At 36.7% G+C, this 18,474-nt stretch overlaps 1 protein-coding gene across 2 annotated transcripts in view; it reads left to right on the top strand.

Annotated features, from left to right (window-relative positions):
- Positions 1-18,474, top strand: part of MBIP (MAP3K12 binding inhibitory protein 1) — a 109,757-nt gene that overhangs the window by 62,231 nt on the left and 29,052 nt on the right. The gene's annotated exons all lie outside the window — the stretch shown is intronic.

Raw genomic sequence — 18,474 nt, 5'->3', positions numbered from 1 at the left:
AACTACTTGCCCCCATCTTGCCTTTTTCAACAGATTTTTCTCTCTTCCCCTCATTGAAGAAGCAGAAGACAAGGAAGTATATTCATATTGGTTATTAGCATGTGTTTAAAAAATGTTAGCATTCGTGAATGGATTTCAGACCCAATTCCATGACTTTTAAAATTACAGCTTACAATTATCTTCCATCTCTCATCTAGTTAAATTCCTGTTACAGATGCTTTTAGCAAGATGCTTCATACAGGATAAATCCTTATATGAGCGAATGGTAGCTGACATTAGAGTGATTTGCTGAACTTTTATTTTTCATCCCAGTAAAAATCATCATAAGGTCAAAAGAATTTACTTTAAGTATATATTTTTTAGTTTTATTATTAAGTTCTATCAGTTTTCTGAATTTTGTATCTAATGTCTAGTTTTACATAAAGCAACATAATTATGTTGCTTATTTTGCTTATTAATAAAATATGCTAAAAGATCAATGGGTTTTTTTTTTCTCGAATGCTGAGTTCCTGGTAATTAATTATTTGTGTGAGCTTACTCAATTATTAAAATAAAACCAAAAAACCTGTCACAAAACAAATGACAACAGCAGCAACAACAAAAATTTGCCATGAAAAGTGATGTTTTTCAGATATCTCAGATAGCCTATTGGAACTATATATTCACACAATATGTATATGGTATTCTCAGCAGTGTGCATTGTACCTCTGCAGTGATTTCTGTATTTGCATGCTCCATAATCAGTTGTTTTTCTTCTCTTTTGGTGACCTTCTTCTCTTTTGGTGACCAGTTATAAGGTGGGTGATATGCTCTGCTCTGGTTCTATTTATTCCTTATCCCATGCCTTGACAAAAATTCTTCAGTGTTTCTTAAATTTTCCTTTTGACATGAAACACAAGTTAGGTCAGTTATTGGTGATGTGCATCCCACACTCTTGCAGTAAAGGCCACAGCAGAAGAAGAAAGTAATAGCTGCAATGGAGACTGTGAGCAAAGCCTAACATTCACATCCTCCTTGGCACAGCACCAAATAACTATTCTTCATTACTAGTGAAATTAGGACTACCAGGGCAACAAAACAAACCAAGGACAATGTCAGGGCAAAGACCAGTCTTCATCTTCTGCATGGTGAGGAAGTTTTTGTCTCTTACAAGAGGTTCAGTAATAGATCCTTTCAGTAACAGTCATGATCCTTTCAACTTTTCTGCAAATGCAGAAAATGCAAATTTCACTGCTATTTGGGTTTTGAACTGACAAGTTTTGAAAAGACCGGAAAGTCAAACTCAGAATCATTTATTCTAAAGCCTGTGTTGTGAGTTTAATTTTATAAAGTAAAAATAGTGATCCCAAAATGCTGGGAGAATTTCAGAGGAAAGAGTTTTTACTTCTGCACTTTTAACCAGGCTCTTTTAAAAATTTCTGCTCAGATTTATTACTGCGTGTGCTAATTTCTTTATCATTTATAATTGTTTTGACAGCCAAATTTCTCAGTTGCATTCGTCTTGATAATTTATACTTTGGCAAAATTTTAGCAATTTATTTGCACTACTATTCATAGAATAGCACCTGCCCAGCACTGCCCAGTCAAGAAGGTTCTGGCTTTATATTTCAGGACTTCTGTGACAACTTTTGTGATGCTTGCTTGAAACTCTAGCAAGGATAATACTGAAGGAAAATTACTCTTTTACAGCTTTATATTAGGAAACAATGGCCACTGTGAAAGGAATAAAGTTGGTCAGCAGGAAAATAACTTCCACCTAGTGGCTTTCCAGAAAACTGCCATAATAGTGAATATCTTGAGAAACACAAATTTCTATTTTTACATAATTTGGAGGTAATTCTGCCACCACAACCCATTTTCAGTTTCCAGTGAACTAAAATACATTACCTACATATGTATAGTGCTTAATATGTAGTGCATGGTAATTTTAGTATCACCATGCTTTTGGATTTTTCATATAATCAACATCATTCTGAAAAACTTTAGACTAAAAATTCTTGTGATTGCTCATGGCAGACTGATTTTATTCCAGCTTTTCTATTTCATATTGATAACATATTTAAACACCAACTATACTAATATCCCCATACCCACTTCAGAGAAAGCTCTCTGTATTATCTCTGTACTTAAACTACCAGCTCATCAAAATTGTATACACAGCCATTTGGGTAGTGTGGCTTAGTGGAATATAAATGACTCATAAACCTGGTAAGATATGAATCTGCTGTTTAATTTAAAAAGGAATTATTCAAGAGTTTAGTATCATACACCTACCAGAGCTGAATAAAGAAAAACTCCTGGAAATGAAAACTCAATACATTATTTCTCACGTCATTGAAACAATAACTATTCTGGATCTGTGACTTTAATATTAATTTGCATGAGCTGAAAATCTGCCATTAGGCTACTCTGAGCATTTTCCTTTTTCTGTAATACAAGTAGTAAGAAATTATCTAGGCAACAGAGGTAAATTTCTGTGCTGTGCAATTAGTGTCATATAAAATTCATGTTGATTATCAAGGATATATGTATTGGTTGAAAAAAAGACATGGAAAAATGGCATTGCCTGATGATTAATTTTGGTTCAATGTAAAAAATTTTGGTCTTTGGGCTAAATTCCAAAACATAATCCAAACCTGTGATTTTGTAATGGTAAATTTTCTCAAAATAAAATAAGCAGTAGAAACAGTGTAGCAAATGTATTTTTTTAAATCTAGGAAGTAAATAGAGAAGCCCATAATAAGCTGCAGTGAAATTAATTTAATAGTTCTTAAATATCTAAGATAAATGCAAAAAACTAAACAAGCAGAAAAAATCCATAGCAATTATGAATTTCAGATTTTTTCATTTTCTAGTAACCTAACACTAAAGTATTTCATAATTTAAACAAGGGAAATAACCATTTCCTGCTGCTGTCTTGTCCTTTATAGAATAATGTATGTCTTATGTATTTTTTTTTTTTAAATTATTAGAAGTTGGCCGTGGCATATTCTTTGAATACCGTGGGAAATTATACAAGATGCAGAAAAATTAGATTGTTCTTTTTAAGTTAGCAACAATTCTCAAAACTAAACTAAGATTAACTGATTTACTACAGTTTTCCTACCAAGAAAATGCGTAAATATTAATCTCTTAATATTATTAATATATGGGCACTTGTATTTGCAACATTATCTTAAGCCAGCTGACCATCCTGCACGTAACTATTATGTACTCTGACTACATACACTGTACCTGGGGTTTTGCCAGAAAAAAAAAAAAGGATCAGAGTCAGAACAGTCAATTTTGTTGAAATGTTTCAACTGCCATTTAAAAAAATCCTATTGTATTTTGTTCTCACAATGTTTATCCTAGATAGAAGAAGTTTTTATATATAATTTTGTGGGAAATGGGTAAAAAAATTAGTTCAGCCTCAACCAGTTCTGTGGAAACTTTGATTGACTAATCCAATTTGATCCCTGGGAGTCAGGGGGGTGGAAATACTTTAAGTTAATTAAAATAAACAAACATTTTTTGAATCAGATAATTACTATATGGCAATTTTCATTAGTATGGGACTTATCAATGGTGTTTTTAGTAATTTTTTCTTGCATCATCCCTCTCGATGTATAGTATTTAAGCCATTATCTTTCAAGTGTGCACTATGTGGACTAAGTCAAACCTGTTACATAAAGTATAACAGTACTGTGTGATGAGAATGAGGCTTTAAGTGTATGATGGAAAATCCACAAAGCCAGACATCTTCCTGAACCCTGGCTGTGGCTTCTTTGAAGCTGAATGACCTTTAAATGTAGTAGGAATTCTTCTTACTTTAAAGGGTGGTGAGATCCTATTACTCTCTTTCAAACCAGCAAGAAAGAGGAAGTTACCCCAGCAGAACCAGGAGTGATGGGAGGAGATGCAGGCCTCTGAAACAGTGCCTCCCTTCATCCCCTTCTTACCTAACCTGGGTGCAAACCTATGCAATAATATTTTCAAAATCTTTCATTTTTATTCTGATGGTGTGTAAGGAGATGTCAGCCATAGTTAGAGGACTGCAGTGCATTCTATCTGTCTTAAGTTTTCATTACAGCTCAGAAGTAGAATGTCAGTACTTGCTTATTTACTATAATGGGTATATATTTATTCAGGCTAGTGAATTGCAATTAATCTTGTTTATGGAAGGAAAAAATTAAACAATTAAGCAATCAAACATACTGTACAAATTAATCAGAAAAGATTACAAGAAAAAAAAAAAAAGCATATGACTCCTTGACTTTGTTCCAAAGATTTAAAATTCTCTTTTGGAATAAGGAAAATACAAACAACTAGAACACGTAAAAGTTTTTAGACAAATAATTTTATAATTATAGGAGATTTTTCACATCATAAAATGGAATTAAATCTCTTTTAATAATTATAAGCAATATAAGCAATTCTTAGTACTGTGAACTGAAAGATTTCGGATCATAATTCTGGAGGACTTCAGTGAAAATAAAACCCACACATTCCCACATCCTCCAAATTAGGCAAATATAACACTCTGTAACCCATGAAAGCTTTATTAAGGTTATAAAAAATGCATCTGGAAACATCTGGCTATAAAGCGGGAAATGACAAAGGTTGAATGCAAACAATATCAGCGGCGAGAGAAACATAACTGTGATAGAGTCTGACATCCAGGTGAGTCCTGCTGCCTAGCACTAATCTTAGCCAAGATTATTGTCCATCCAGGGAGATGGACAATATATAAAGAGCTAGGAGAAGAATATTTAAAAATATTTCTGGGGTGGTTATTTTCACAATAGATATTGAAGGAAGATAATTTTTGTTCAAATTTTTGTATCAAATTTTGGTTTTGATAATAATGGGAAAAGTGATGGAACTTGAAAGATTTTTGTTGCTCTAAAAATGAATACATTTTCATAAGTTTTTGCATTTTATCAAAATACAGACATATCCATCACCTTTATTTCCTCTCTTTTCTTTGGTTGAGTTTGGGTAAAATAAAAGAATTTTATGACTAACTGCCAAAAAAAAGTTAGGCTTTCCATTTCTTCAAAAGAATCACTGCTGCTAATATTTTTCAGAAAGGCTACATTTTAACAACAACCGAAACGGGAAAATCATTTCAATTGAAAAAATTTGACATGAGACCTAAATATGCTTAGTTATTGCTTTTCATATGATGTAAATAAATACCAACATCTCTCCTCACCCAAAATCTGAACTTTGCTGACTGCCTCAGTGAAGGGAAGGGTGCTGTGTGCACGTGCGGTGCACGAGTGTGGCAGCATGTGTGTGTGCACACCTGTGCATGTGCCTGGTGGGACTGATCCATGCATACAGGGCTGAATAGAAATGGTATATGGTATATTTTACAGTGGGGAGATGTAGATGTTCTATAATTAATTACCAGAAGTATCTAAGAGCCACTAGAGCTCTCCACTATATGGTAGCACCAGCCAGACTATAAAAAAGATGTATAAATCTATCGCAGGAAGTACACAGAGACAGATGGCCTTCAAGAACCATGTAACAGGAATGCCAGCCATAATGCTTGCTCTTTTCTTCAAAACCCAGTTTCTCCTGTTGTCACCAGTCAGGTTGGAGTACTTTATATTTACAGCTTAAAGCTCTAAAATGGATTATTTTATTACAGAATAGTATCATGATACTAGGATATGAAGGCTAGATGATTTATTCACTTTGATGCAAGTAAGGAAAGCTTTTATTTTTAAATTTCTACCACTCAGTGCAGTGCGTCAAACAATCAGTTTTAATATCTTTAGGGTTAAGTGCACTCTTGTAATTTAGAATTAAATGATTTTTATTAAGCACTTTTGCTGAATATCTACAAGCTTTACAACTCTGCTGATTAAGGATCTGACAGTGACTGGTAAAGCAGCCACCTCCATGAATTAGGGAAGCACTAAGGAATGCATTCTGTCTATTTTCCTTAGTGCTTAGGGGGTATTTCAAAATAAGTGAAATTTCTGTAAAATATAGTCATAAAGCTGCAAGTGAATCAATGCATGTGAAACCTAGTGCTTGTGACATCTTTAACAGATTAAAGGTATTTTTGTCTAGAGTGAGGACAGATAAAATATTCCAGGGGTGAAACTTAAAGTTCAGAATTTCTGAAATAGTCCCCTATGTCGCTGAAATATCCAAACAGAAAGCCAAGGTCTAATGGCCAGATTGCCAGTGACAACCCAGATTTGAAGGAGGCCTGGCCCACAGCCCGGGCACGGGGTTGGGGAACCAAGAAATGCCCACTGTATGCAGATATTAACCTCCTCTGCAAGCTTGCACAAGCTCCTTTATTTCCAGAGATGTTGCTCCCTCTGCACTCTCATTAACTGCAATAGGAGCCAAGAATGCACAGTACCTTTGAAAATCAAGCAGCTAAACTCACAGCTTCAGTTACCCATCTATAAAATGAGGCTAAACCTTTCTTACCAGTCTCATCGAGCTGTTGTGAAGATTAATTAGATAATGACTGCAAAGCCCTTTGAACATGAAAAGTGCTAAGAATTGTTGTTACCAAATGATGGCAAAGATTGGGCTATTCTTCATTGCTGTCAAATAATAATAAAGAGATGTGCTAGTCTAAGAAAAGGAGAGGTGGGAAATAAAGGGCAATAATGGCTGCTGTTGTTTGCGCATATGATACTGAATAATCTTTGCGAGAAGAAGCCAATCTTGTGAAAAGCTATCTACTGTAATGGTGCTAGGGTTATTGACAGGTCTGGCTATAAGTGCAGGTTCCATTAGATACATCAGCCACAATGTATTCGCAGCAAATCTCACTGATGATTGCCCTCCTGCAGAGGGAGAGATAAGACAAACTATGATTGAAGTAAAAATGTAAACAGTTAAAAAAAGAAATAGAAGTCAACCACTGCTCTCCCACAGGGGCAAGGACCAAGGATTGTTGCACCTGTGAAGCAGTAATAACATCAAATGTTAATGTGACATACGATTGTAGCACAGATACTGCTTCAAGCTCTTACTGAAGAATTTATGTTGTTTAATATTTTTATATGTATATTAAGTGAAGTGCACTTTCCTAGCCTGGGGCAGTTCAGGGCACAATACTGGCAAACTGAAGGGGTTTCACATGAGTCATGTTAACAAGAGCATTCTTCGGCAGCACAAGTTACAGCTTGTGGTTTTTACAGGCCTCCAGCAAAAGCCTCTGAACTGATACCGAACCTCTTAATCTCAGGGTTGTGTTATGAAATAGATGTGCTGTGTTTTTTTCTTTTGTGTTTGAAGTTGATATTAGACCCATTACTGTAAAAATATATTAATAATTCATATCAATGCATGATATCAATTCTGTTTGGCAACTGGAAAGAAACTGAGTGATATATCAGTGCTAAAAAATCACCTTCTATTTTCACAGCGATACGGAATGTTTATAGTAAACAGACATTAAATAATGTTCAGATCTGAAGAATGGCATAATATTAACCACCAAGTTTTAAAGCAATTGGTCAAATAGGCATTCTAAGGTTGATTTATGTATGTGGCTTAAGAAACAATGCCGTTTGTGTGGCTGGCCCTTCATCTGGCCATTAGTTCTCCTTTCCAACCCCACACTTGGGTTAGTTGCTGTAACATTCAGTAGAGGCACAGAAGTGGCAAAGATAATTAATTCCCCCACATTTAATTAAAATAAAATACTGTCTGGGTGGAACAGAAAGCCTATTCATGGCACAGAGGAGAATTCATTGTCCCTTACACTCAGGAGCAGCCAGCTTTTTCAGTGGTCACTCATGTACTAGCCAGCCAGTCAGCATATCTGTACCAGATGTGCTGGCTTTTCCCCAGCTGGCAGGATAAAATACAGAGGTATAGAAAGAAGAATACAGAGAGCAGGGAGTACATGGAGCTTTTGTTGTCCTGGACATTTTGTACTGGAGAAGGACGACTATATCAGAAATCAAAGACACTGGAAGGAGTGTGTAGCAGTGGTGTAATGAGCTAGGTGATGTGATGGAGAAGAGCTAGAAATGCTGAGGGGATGACATGGCAGAACTGTTTTGGGAAAGATTTAGATGATGTGGAGAGAGTTGGGATGACAGCAGTGAGTGGGTGGAAGATATAACTCCAAAGAAAACAATGTTTAATTATTTCTACTCTCCATGGAACAATCTTTTAAAAATATTGTAATGCTATCAAAGTTTCAGTGATCTGGAAAACATGTAACACATTATCATTTTTCAAAAATTCCCACACATTACCAAAGTAAGTAAAGATCTAGTGACCTTATATTCATTCCAGACAAAAGTCTGGGACACAGAACAGAATGGGATCTAACCAGTAATGTTACAAAGACAGTAACATAATCCATTTCAGTGAATGAGTTTTCACGGAGAATTAATGGTAGAACCGATTACATCCTTAGATGAAATGAAAAGTTCTGTTGCTGAACGAAGTTGCTCAGTATAACTGAACTATTTTACCTTGTACTCTGACCTTCTGGTTAAATATGACACTACATAAAATCTGTGTAGCAAATTTTAACTGGCGGGAAAAGGCTGATACAGCCAAAAAGTAATTGCACAGAGGGCATCATTATATAACGGGGTTCCACATAGATCTATTCTTAGTTCAGTGCTATTCAATATCTTTATCAATGAGATGGAAGAAAATAGAAACTTGTTGTTGGTAAAGGCTGCAGATGCCATATTCATATATAAGAAGTTAGTACGTGACCTGATTTTTAGACTCACTAAACATATTTAGGCAATGAAAAAGGAAGATTTTGGCTGAGAAGCTAAAGCCACAAAATATGTGGTTATTGAAGTGCAAGCTTTAAAGCACCATTTGGGCTAAACTCATCTCAAAATAGGCTTCATAACAGATGGTAAGAGAGAAATGTCCCAACTAGCCAGTACAGAATGACCCTGTTTCAGTGCTTAGCCACCGACTTCTGATCTGTCAGATGAGAAAGAAACTGCTTCATCTTAAAACCCTCACACAGAATTAAGAACTTAATTGCTATTTCATACAACCAAGATGTCTAGAAGTGAGGGTGCTCCCCTTGGCCATGTGGGCTACCAGAGCTGGACATCCCTCTTTGCTATCAGCAAGTTGACAGACGCACTTCTCAGGCTCTGGAAAGGTGTCTTTGCCTACAAGTTCATTTGGATGGAGATGCTTTCCAACTCTCCTATTTAAACTTGGGCATTATATAGAAGTGCTAGAAAAACACCACATATGCTATGACAAGCATTAGATAATGTAATAGCTACTCCTCCTTCTGCCCTCATCAGCTGATGATGAGAAACAGATGACCCCAGTTTTAAAATAAAATTATTCCATGCCATCACATTTGTTTTTGAGTGCAAGAGAAAAAATGTGATTAGATAAGCTGGTGATTTCTCTCTTTCTATGCATTTATAAGTGTAAAAAAAATAACAAGCATCAGGATCCTGCACCTTTGTGGTCTGCATAGGAACATGACCAGAGTATGCTACCAGCACTGTTGTTTTTTCCATAAAACTTCACTTTCCGTGGAGATCAACATAAAGAAGGTGATAGACAAAAAGGGCATGTCTCCACCTCAGGGACCTCCCACACCTAGATCAGAAGATACAGAAATATCCCCAGATCTTGCAGTTAAAACATGGCCTCAGAGAACAGAAGTTTTTACTCAATCTTCATTGCCTTTCACTATCCTCTTACATGTTCTTATTTGTCCCCTCTTATTAATTTCCTCTCTCGGGTAATGAATGAAAGACTTTTCATTCATTCAAAACTTTCTTTAGGCCTAGGAGTAAAGCAAGGGCCTGGCATAGTCATTGCTGCAGACAGCAGATATAAATGTATTGGAGGAAGGCAGTAAAAAAAAATCCCAAAGCATTTTTATTAGTTCTGATAATTAAATTGGTGATAATAACAAAGCATGTTAACTCCTTTGTGCAAACTACAGGTAGCTAGGGACAGAGGCTGTGCAGACCTTCCTGAGCCACAGTTTTCTTACAGATATCTGGGGCAGATCACTCTCCAGATGCACTCCATTTTTGCACTGCTGGAAGTACTAACAAGAGTGCTACATGCAGGTGTATTTTCTATAAAGTAGACCATTACCAGTAAAAAGTAAAGGGAAACTATCAATTCACTTAATGCTGAATATCTGTGAGCATTCAGTTGCTGCCACTTCTGGGTACTGATGGCTTTATTTGATTATCTGTAGATGCTTATGACCTGCATTCCGTGTTGTGACTACCTGATGAGCTGGCCTCCAAAGGTCTAGCTAAGTTCCTCTGTGGGCACTGCTGCAGTGCAGGACAGGGTCCCTCTGTGCTCTTTGGGTGAGCCACCAAGAGCTGCATCTTATTGTGCCTATCAGCTTTTGTAGAAGTTTTATAATCTATAAAGTGATTTCAGATGTTGTTTTCATGGGCATTTTATAGCCCTTTTGAACTGCAAGAGCAAAAAGACCCTCTCCATGTTTAGAGTATATTCCTTTATTTATCCTTGCTTTTATTTTTAATAACTATTGAACCAAATTGTCTTGATGTCCTGCAATAACAAAATAGCACATAACAGTTTAGTTGAAGTGAGCCCTCATTGCATAAGGATTGCTGTCTGGGCTGTGGTGCTGGGTGAGATACCCGAACTGGCCTTAAACGACTTAGCTGCAGTCTAGCCATTCCAGCACAGCTGTCAGCTTGGATCAATTTTCCCGTCCAAAAAAATGCTGCCATCAGGAGGAACGCTTTGTGGCTGAGCTATCTTGATCCCCCACTACATTTGCAGCAGGGATCTAGACTATTTATATTCTTCAGAAAACAGCAAGGAAAGAGCACTCCTGAACTGGGAACCAATGTGCACCCCATTTCTGCTGTAACTCTAATGTCAAGAGGAGTTGGGTAGTCCTCTGAAAGAGTTTCTCATCTAGGTGACTGCTGTGGGTGCACTGTGGCAAACAGCTGCAGTCTGGTGATCTGTACAGCTCCAGCAAAAGTCAGATATTTTATTAGAAACTGTGGTGTTTGAAATAAAATTGAAATAATTTTACCTTACATGATTTTCTGCCAGTTTATGATTTAAATACTTCTTCAACAAAGGATGGAAGTTCTCCCCAGAAAAGGTAATTAGTAGCTATCAGTGTGCAATAGAAAAATGTTTTTCTCATTTTGCTCCTACAAAGAGCACTGTTGTGCATCACATTAACACTGTCTGATAGCAACAGATGACAGCTATAAAAAATCCAACAAGAAAATTAACAGTAATGCTTAAAAAATCATCACTAAAGACCTGATCTTGCTAATTGATATTTAGGATGAGCTGTCAAATAATTTCTTTGAAATAGGGCTGGCTGCTGTTCTTACATTATTGAGTTTGCTATGTTGTAGACTTGTGATGGTATCAAGCTGTCAATAAATGCAAATTAATGGCCATTGACACACAGATGCAGAAGCAACTACACCTATTTCAGGAGTGTCCTTACCATCTACACTGCCTAGTCACTATCCATCCCACTTTGAGCTCTTCAGTTGGTAGCAAGCGGGGCACCTCAGAGCACCCAGCCTTCAGAGTATTATGGATTGCTCAATGGTACATGGAAGCCTGACTTCATCCTGTCCTACAAAACCACAAATTTGGTCCAAACTGCAGTTTACACTCCACCTTAGAGTGACTCTGCCTCAATACACAAAACAACACAGCACAAATGTTTCATCTTAATAGTGTCAAATGGCTGAGATAGGGACACACAACTTCTCATCCCAGTGGGAGGCTCATCTGCTTATTTTCAAATGGAAATTGGATGGAAGAGACTACTCATTTAAACCAGTTACATCTGTGCAGAGATCACTGCCTGTTCTGGCAAGCTAGTGTGCAGGCCAGCCAAGGAAAATGCTGAGACGTGCCTCAAGCAAGGCAAGAGATGGACAGTTTGTAGTTATGTACAAGAAGGTACAGCATCACCCACTGATGAAAGAGAAAAGCATCAAAGACTCAAACACAGGCATACTCTCAAAACAGCTGTGAATTAAATATTCAACCTATTCATCCTGTGCAGGCTATATTATGGACGTACTCACAGAAATCTCCACTGTCAAGAGTCACCACAAAGCTACAGTGAGACATCTCATGCCGGGGACAGAACGTGAAATCCCTGCCAGCAAGGGGTAACTATCTAGCACTTGATAGCCACAGCCAAGAGCCAGTCTGTCCCTTAAAAAGATGGAACAACAATGTGAGTGGGGCCAGGAGAGCAAATTCATGGGAGTAGACAGGAAACTAAGAAAAAATTGTTTTCCAGAGATGGTGGAAGCTCTCTGGCAGGTGGAGAGCAGGCAGTTGCATGCTTCCCCATACATTTTCTTTGTCCTCATGTGAAGTGAATGACTGTTGCTTTAAATCCGTTTTGCTGTCTGCCTCCAAAAAAAAAAAAAAAAAAAAAAGAATTGAGAAAAAATGTGTATAATTATACACAGAATATTAATCTTCTTCCTGGTGATCTACAACTCTAGCATATTCATCACACTGGAACTGTGCTCAAAAGTATTTTCATCTGATTAAAACCGCTGATTCATCGATGCATGTAATCCTTTCCTAATAGTATGTATATAAATGGCTCTTAACAATTTGCACATCAGTTTTTCCTCATTTTTTCATTGTTATGTGATTTTTCTTCAACACTGAGTGCAATTCTGAACTTTTATGTTTTGATTGAGCTTTTTTGGAGAAGTAAGGTGCAGTGATCTAGGCTACAGATTGAAGAAGCTTAAAAACCTAACATCTGATTTTAGCTCTGGCCACAAATTTCCTCTGTAGCTTTGGATAATTCAGTCCAATCTTGCCTGCTCTAGGATCAATCCTACAGTCACCTTCAACTCTGGACCCCCAATTTTTTTAGGAATTTCGAATACTTATACTTGATCACCAGCCATGTACCTCACAATTGCAAACTCTGCCACAGTTCAGGGTATGAAGCTCAGTCTGACTCCCACTGTAGCCCGCCTTTCTACACTTCCGCAGAAATTCTCATCGGAAGATACTTATACACTCTCACCACAAATGTAGCCATTTGCTATTCTTTGCTTCTGAGTCCTTCTGTACCTCCTTCCTTTCTTTACTATTTATAGGTGGCAGCTTGCCTAGGAGATGAGACAAGGCTGCCAAATGATTTCACAGCAGTGTCCCACAAGGAAACTTGGGATAAATCGTACCTCTGTGCTCATGAAACAGAAATCCAATGCTAACAACTTCTGTTTACAACAAACAGCCCACAGATACATGATGCAAACATGAAATAAAGGCTCATGGAACTTCAAATGTCTGAGAATAACTATCATATCCTTAGGATGAATACTTGTAGCAGTCTCAACACCACTCTTGTCAAACCCTTTAAAGCTGGAGCCCAGTCCTATAGGCCAGAGATACTACCTGTTAAAATTCTCACTACTTAAATCTCTTTCCACACATGTTCACAAAGGCTCAGCAGCAGCCCACTTGCAGCAGCAGCATGAGGCCCTCTCATGCCCACTTTCTCTTGTTCACAGCAAGAACCTGGGTGCATCCCACCTATGCCTTTTCAGAAATTTGAAATAGTAGCTGTGTTCAGAGCATGTGGAGTGTGTACTTAGGAGACGGATTCTGTGTGGAAATTAATGTTGGATATTTATTTTATTAAAAACAAAGACATGTACTGACCTGCTTTTTGTACCTTACTCTAGTGATCAGATAATTTCTCCCAAATTTAGCTCTCTCAGGTTGAGAGACAAAGCAAGGTCAAAATCACCAACCATCAAAAACTCCCAAGAGCTTAACTGTTTGTCTGAAATCTCTTCTTGGGACACAAATTCTAGACTGGTTGTCAGAGCTGTTAAATAGCAGTACTAAAATGTGCACAGTCTTGTGAGTACTTGAGGAAATAGATCATACTCCAATCCCCAGTTCTCTCCATCTCCTTTTTCTTCAGAAATTACTTAAGCATTTCATGCCAGGGAAGGATGCAGAGTTCTTCAGCCCACGTGGAAAGATGTTTGTAAAGGGTTATTTATACAGCTGGAATTGTGAGAATCTGGAAATCAGTCTTTCTCTTGTGTTAGCTCAGGCAGCTTTGTGCTCACCTGCTGCAAACATTCTGAGTTAATGAACTCCTCCCATATCTTGATCCTGAGTAGCTAAAAACTTGTAATGCTCAGTAATATGATATCCAAGAGTCTTTATGAATTTAACTACTAGGACAAAAGTTTCCATTCTGAATATGCAAATGTCTTCAGTGCCTCTGAAAATTAGATCAAGTCTCTATCTAGTCAGTGCCTAATTTTACAGTTGATGTTCTGAAATGTTTGCCCAACCTCTGTATTTTCTGGTTTTTGTTTGTAAAAATGGAACATTAATACTTAATTGCTTCTCAAAACTTTGTGGGAATTAATGCTTCTAAAGCATTTCAAGAATGAAAAGGACCACATAAACTGACAACTACTGTAATTAAGTATGAATTATTTAAAATGAAAAATTTGTATTGCAAATGAAGTGCTGGAGGAATGTATTGAACAAACCACCAAAAACTTCACAAAAATTACTAATCAAAACACAAGGCTTAGACATCTTGCAGTACCACCTCTTAACAAAGTACTGAACATCAGCTGAGCTGTAGCAGTTGACCATATATGCACATAGCCTTATTTTGACGGAAAGCAGTTTCATGTGAAATATTTTACCTTGCATTTGGTTCAGCCAGGAGGATGCTTATGGTCACTCAGCACTGACTTAATGAGGAGCCCTCAAAAGTAGTTTCATAGCAACTGCTAGCGACTCACAGCCAGCTGTTGTGTTCTCTTTTTGCAGTATCCAGATTTTTTCCCTTCCACTATTCCAAACAATAGTTTCTGTGGGGTAGTAACCACTGTTTCATATGGGCATAGAACAGTTAGGTTTAAACTCCTGTAGTGACATATGATCCAGTACAGAGAAATGTCAGTGTCACCACTGCTCCTACTAAACTTATTTGAAAGGAATATAACACTTCAGGGGTGGAGCTACCAAGCTATTGGTTTTGTCCTGTGTACACAGAGCATACAGACCATGACATCTACAAGTATACTAGAAGCATATCCAGCATTTCAAAGCAGTATTGTTGTACATGCCCTACATCCAATTTTTTTCGGCACTCATTTAGTATCTTAATTTTGAAGCACTTAGAATGAAAGGGATATAGAGTAAATAGCCAGGATAGCTCTTTAACTTTCTGCTAGTTTTCTTTCCATAGTGGTTCTGTGAACACTGTCTTTCAGTTTAAAAGACAATGCAGCAAACAAAGTGATTTAGCTATTTTGCATTATTGTTAAATTTCTTATTGGATTTTTTAATAGCTCTTTTGCTGTTTGTAAAACAACAACTTTTTAAAGAACATTTATTGTATCCATATAGGATTTACATTAAATACCTCAAATGAGTATATTCAAGGTGAAACATAGATGGTTTTGGGAAAAGGAAATGAATAATTCATCTATAATATGACATAATAATATATTCACATTTAATAATAACATTCCACTAATAGACAGCTAACGATATTCAATCTATCTGAAACTCCCCACCCCCAAACAGGGGTGTTATTACTTCAAGTTTTGCAGACATTTTACAAAGTTGTTCTAGTCAGAAAAAGGCCTGATGGCTGGAAAATAGCCAACATAATGTCATTATTGAAGATGGACTCAGGGAACACTTCAGGAAATTATAGACCATTTAGTTTTGATGCCTTTTGGGAGGAGGGAATCTTAAAAAGCAGTTTTGGACATTAAATGGGAACCATTTAGGAAAGCACAGCTTGATGAAGGACAGTTAGGATTGCCTCAGGAATGAAAGGTCATGCTTCACTACATTCTGAATTTCTTTCAGGTTATACATAATCAGGGGACAAAAATGCACCATAGATTTTGTTTTCATTTACAGAAAGAATTCAGGAAAATTTTAAATCAAGGTCTAATATATTGTACTATGATGTTGGTAAGGGAATAAAATAAGTAATTTTTCTAAGATGAAAACTTTATTATTTTGAAACAAATAGTTGTAGAGAAACACAGGTATTAATAATAGGGGTTTGCATTTCCACTTTACATATATTTTGTGACAATAGAAATAACAATATTAGGCTATCCAAACCTACATCATTTAAGTCCCAGCAGGGTACTTAAGCATGTATATAACTCTAAGCAGATGCTGAAGCAGTATTGTTAATGTAAGTGGAATTACTCAGGTGCTTTAATGATTTACAGAGGTTCAGCCCTTTCAAATATAAGGTCCTAGAATCCAGATTAAAAAATAGCATTTTTGTATGCAAAAATAAATAATTTCTGCAACATGCTCACCAGGAAGCTAATCTGATAATTACAGCACACAGTTTCTTAACCTCTCCCATCTCTTACCTTCTTAATCTCTACCACTAAGAATTCACTTACAGGTTTCTGATTCATCCAGCATCATGATTCTACCCTCTACAATTTGTTGTACCTCAGCTCAGAAAATTTTGTGTGCTTTAAAATATAAACATGTGGTATCATCAAGATTTTTCAGAAACAACTGGAAATTTTAAGTGTCTCTATGCTTGAACACCAGAGAAAGAAACCTTTGAAATATGTGCAGTACAGAAACCAGGTGAGTACTTCCACATCTGAAAATAAATCCCATTTTAAAGAAGACCCAAATTTAACTTGGAAAAATGGAGACACCCAAGACTGCGAGAAGTAACCATTCTTGAAATCTTTAACTAAGATAAATGAATTAAAGGATCTAAGTTTAATTGTACAGCACACACAATAGAAATGTATTTTTATGATCTGAAATGATGAAATTTAGAATACTATAATACGTTTCATTATTGGGTCAATTTGCATTAAACATATAAATATCAAAAGACCCAACTATATAATATACACTGAAGCAGATTTAGCTAAAAAACCTTCTTCTATTTCTTTCTCTAATCTTTTTCTATTCCCTCTCCAATATCAGTAACAGTTTGCGATTTCAATTTGAATGTCAAGTTTCATGTTGAAAAGTTATAGCTGACTGCAATCCCAGAAATATTAAGACAAAACAGAATTAGTTTGCACAGAAGCATTTTGTTTTTCATTTGTTTGAGGCCTATGCTATAGATAACATAGCTATGCTATAGCTAGCTATAGCTAACATGTTATGTGTTAATGCCAAATTACCCTTCAAACTATTATCTTTTTTTGAATGTCAGATGAGAGAAATACTAACCAGGATAAATGAGGGAAAGACTGACAGAATTAAAGGAATGTGAATATGCAGGAAGATTTTAAACAATTATTCTTGACATAGCCTTAATCTGAGAATTCAAACATTCTCAAAATCATGTGCAGTGCTCTGAAAATAAAGGACAAGAAGATTACCAGATAGACCTCTGTCTCACAGAAATCAGAGGAGGTGTTGCCTTTACAGGACAGAGTGGAAGACAAAACAAATGAGCCCTTATATAGTACAAAACACAGAGATGTTTGGAACAGGATCAAGACTTTGAAGAGGATGAAAAGAAAAAATTACAGAATTTTCAAGGCACCACTGCTAGAAGCCCAACTGAAAGAAATGGGGCCAGGGGGAGGGGTGCACAGGGGAGGGAAATAGCTTATTTGTGAGGCCAAAATCAATCTCATTGGTATTAGCCTTCTCAGGCAAAAGAGTCTGAGAAGAAACTAGACACTGAATTGCCTGCATTGTTTGGTAATGGGGTTCAAGCCAACAACATATGGTTTTATATGGCCTGGTTTGGCTACAGAACATGTAAGCTGAAAAGAATTCTCTCAATAGGATGCCTAGAATCAAAATGGCAGAAATTCAGGTGACATTTTCCCTGAAGCAGCGTGCTCAAGCTGAACCTGTGGCTCTTCAGTTTCTCAGTTTCAAGCGTTTTCTAAGGATGCTTTAAGTTTAGATCAGGAGTTACATCAAGTTATTGATGTAATTAGTATTTCCAGTTAAATGATTGAAAATCATGGTCAAGCATGTATTTTCCACCTTTAAGAATGCCTATCTCAGGAACAGCATATTTAGCTCAGCAGGGGCTCTGTCACACACCAACTGTAATTCATTTCAGCAGTGGTTTGGACAGACTCCTGAAATAATATGACCATGCTGGTAACACCAGCTGTCCAAATCAGTATTTTACAAAATTGAGTTGTTGAATCTTTCTAAAGGTCTGTTTCTTTAGGGGAGGAGACCCTTATCATCTCTGGTCTTCAGCAATAAAATACAAATTTTCAGTGTGGGACTGTGAGCTCCCCTCATCATGCAATTCCATTCAGTCATATGCCTGTAGTAGTTCCACAGTCCAGACCCATAGCCAGGCTACTAATTCTGTGCAACATGTCCCAAGAGACAAAATGATAGCAAGATTCCCTTGAAATTCTGCCGTACCTATATCTCTTCAACCTTTTTCTAGCTTCTAATCAGGATTTCCTTGAAGGTGAGTATTCCATTGATGTCTTTCTATTAATAATA

Source organism: Taeniopygia guttata, chromosome 5 (genome assembly GCF_048771995.1).
Source record: "Taeniopygia guttata chromosome 5, bTaeGut7.mat, whole genome shotgun sequence".
Classification (NCBI taxonomy): Eukaryota; Metazoa; Chordata; class Aves; order Passeriformes; family Estrildidae; genus Taeniopygia; species Taeniopygia guttata.
Note: the sequence above shows the minus strand (reverse complement) of the source record. Positions and strands in the feature narration are given on the sequence as shown.